Here is a 3,296-nt window from a genome sequence, read left to right on the forward strand (position 1 = left end):
CAAACGGAAAAGTAATGTACCAAATTGTAAACAATGAAGTTGATGTAAGTTGTCCGAGAACTGAACTGAAAATCATCTAATCAATCAAAAATTTTTGGCTGTCATAATGACTGAATTACCTGGGTGAATTCTAGTGTAGTGAAAAAGAACTTGGTTATATGGATGGTCTGACCTCTGTGTCATCAATTCTACAACACTCTGATTGATTACTCAGTGACCAGCTTAAACTGTCTAGAAAATGATCAATTTTCTGCCATGTCTAATGCTGTTCATATTATAATGCAGGCTATTGTTAAGATTGTATTACGTTCAATTCTCCATCACTGTTGAGCAAGGGCACTGTAATTGGTGATACATAAAGCATTTTCTCATCATGCGAATAGAGGGATTCAGATTTAAACAGTGCCTTAAAAATGAATTATTTAATTTAATTAGAGTATTTGCAGGTAAGTGGTAGCACTTCTCTCAAGTAGTACTTGAAAAACCTGGCCGTATCATTTCAGCATCTCCATTGCTGACTTTTATCATGATTTTGAAAATATCAGATGTTCGCCACCTGCATAAATTTGACTTTTTCTTCTATTTTATTCTTGTGCTACATTTTAGAAAATGTGTTAATTAAAAAAAATGAATAAAGTTTCTAGGTGATATAATAAGAATCAGATAGTATATGACACATTTGCAAGCTACAGAATCTCTAAAAATTGTCCCTGGTCTATTGACAACATAGAGTGACTACAAAATACAATGAAAAAAGCCTCAGCTTTTTGAGTCCGCTAAGTGCACACTCGCACGTTTGTTTTAATAGTGGGAACCCAAACATTGGAAACAGACTGAGGAAAAGGATAATAGTTAAGTGCTTTGGTTGACAGATCACTAAAACTAATTTACTCTCATGGATTGTGAATGAAATGTTGAGATTTACTGAAATTGAACTTACATAATCCTGAAGTAAGAATTTCCTGAAGAGTATGTTAAACAGTAGTAATTCATTTTAGAAACTCTTTTTGTGGTTGGCATTTCAATGATTAAGGCATGCAGGTATTTTATCTGCCACAATCTTTAATTTACTATTTCAATCATCAATTATACTATCAGTATACTTCAAAAGAGATCTTCTAGAAGTAGATTTAAGAAAGATTCTGACTACTCTAGGTAGAGAAAGCCTATAGGGAAAAGTACAATTTCTTTTTTTTTTTTTTTTTGTCTTTTGTTTTTTTCCGTGTCCGGCAACGGATTGCAACCCTCAGTGTCGCCCCCATACCGGACTGGGGACCGGCCACGGGATCGCAACCCTCCGCGTTGCTCCCGCGCCTCGCTCAGCCAGTGAGCGGGAACCGGTCTGTATGTGGGATCCGAACCCTTGGGCGGGAGCACCGCCGCGCTTCCCAAGCGGCGCACTATCCAGTGCGCCACCGGACCGGCCCTACTTAAAAATTAGCATATGCTGAAACCAAAAGTTCAAGTGATGGATGCAAACAAAATAAAGTTCATTTGAACTATAAGAATTAAAAAGGCAGTTCTGAAAAGTTCTGAAGTAACTTTTTATAGGATTATTTTTATTTTTCGATCCTTGATGACTATATTTTAAGGTAATGTCAATAATATCTTAGAAGCAGATTAAACTTCAGGCATGTTTTTGTGTTTTTCCATCTCAGTTATTGCTTAAGGATTCTGGTTTCCTAGGTTAACTGCTATGTCTTTAAATTATGATTACTTTTTAAAGTTTCATTTAGTTCATCTATTAGAAACACATGAATTCAGGAATATATTTAGGATGTAAATTAAGAAAAGAAACAAAAGTCCTTACATGTAGTAAACTTTCTTACTTTAAATTATTTTAAAAATTCAGCAATTTACTCTTTAGTATATACTCAAGAAAAATATATGCACATGTGCATCAAACAGACTTGTGTAAAAATGAATGTAACATCACTATTAATGTTAACCCTAAACTGAACATGATCCAAATGTTCCTCAAAAATGAAATAAATCAGTAAATTGTAGTATGTTCATATTATGGAATATTCCACACAATGAAAATGAACAAGCTAAAGTTATGATGAATCTTACGGATCCTTCTGAGCAAAAGAAGCCTGACAAGTTAATACATGTTGGATAATACTTCCATTTGTATAATGCTCAAATTATACTAAATGTTAAAAGTTACCATAGATCCCTTTAGGGAGGAGGCAAGGGGTAATGAATAAAAGGGGACATAGAAGGGACTCCTGAGGGACAGTTTTTTTTTTTTTTTTTTGATCTGGGTGGTGGTTCTATAGATTTACTCACTTTGTGATAATTCCTGAATGATTTGTACACTTTTCTGTATGCATATTATACTTCAATGAAGTGGTTTATAAAATTAGTTGTTTTTTTTTTAAGAAACCCTTTAAAACTAATCTAGAAAAAAAACAATGTTTTTGACAGACAATGCATTGTTTTAATGGGTTTTATTATTATTATTATTATTATTTTCCTTTTTGTCTTTTTTTCGTGTCCGGCAATGGATCGCAACCCTCAGTGTCGTGCTCATACTGGACCGGGACCGGCAACGGGATTGCAACCCTCAGTGTCGCGCCCTCACCTCGCTCAGCCAGTGAGCGGGAACTGGTTTGTATGTGGGATCCGAACCCTCAGCGGGAACGCCGCCACACTCCCAAGCGGCGCAGTGTAGCAGTGCGCCACCGGGCCGGCCCGGGTTTTATTATTTATTATAATAAAGATTCTGAAGGAAGAACTATAAAGGACAATAAACCATACAATGCAGAATTGTGTGGTGATAACAATTAGTGATTTTTAGTTAAATCATTTGAGTTTTATCGTTTAGTTGCTATGATTGTGACCTTTAATTTTCATGTCCATAAATTGGTATATATCAATTTTATATGCATAAAAATAATGATGTATGTAAAAGCAGTTGAAATGCCAGCCAAAACTGTCACTTTATATTGACACTGTTGGCCTTTATTTGATGCAAAAAATCCTATGTGTGTCTTCATTAGTATTAGAAAATTGACTGGAAAGAATAATTCTGCCGGGCCGGCCCGGTGGTGCACTGCTACAGTGCGCCGCTTGGGAGCGCGGCGGCGCTCCCACCGAGGGTTCAGATCCCACATACAGATTGGTTCCCGCTCACTGGCTGAGCGAGGTGCAGGCACAACACCGAGGGTTGCGATCCCGTTGCTGGTCCTGGTCCGGTATGGGCGCGACACTGAGGGTTGCAATCCGTTGCTGGACATGAAAAAAGACAAAAAGGAAAAAAAAAAAAGAATAATTCTGCCGGGCCGGCCCGG

This window comes from Galeopterus variegatus, unplaced genomic scaffold (assembly GCF_000696425.1).
Source record: "Galeopterus variegatus unplaced genomic scaffold, G_variegatus-3.0.2 Scaffold4413, whole genome shotgun sequence".
Classification (NCBI taxonomy): domain Eukaryota; kingdom Metazoa; phylum Chordata; class Mammalia; order Dermoptera; family Cynocephalidae; genus Galeopterus; species Galeopterus variegatus.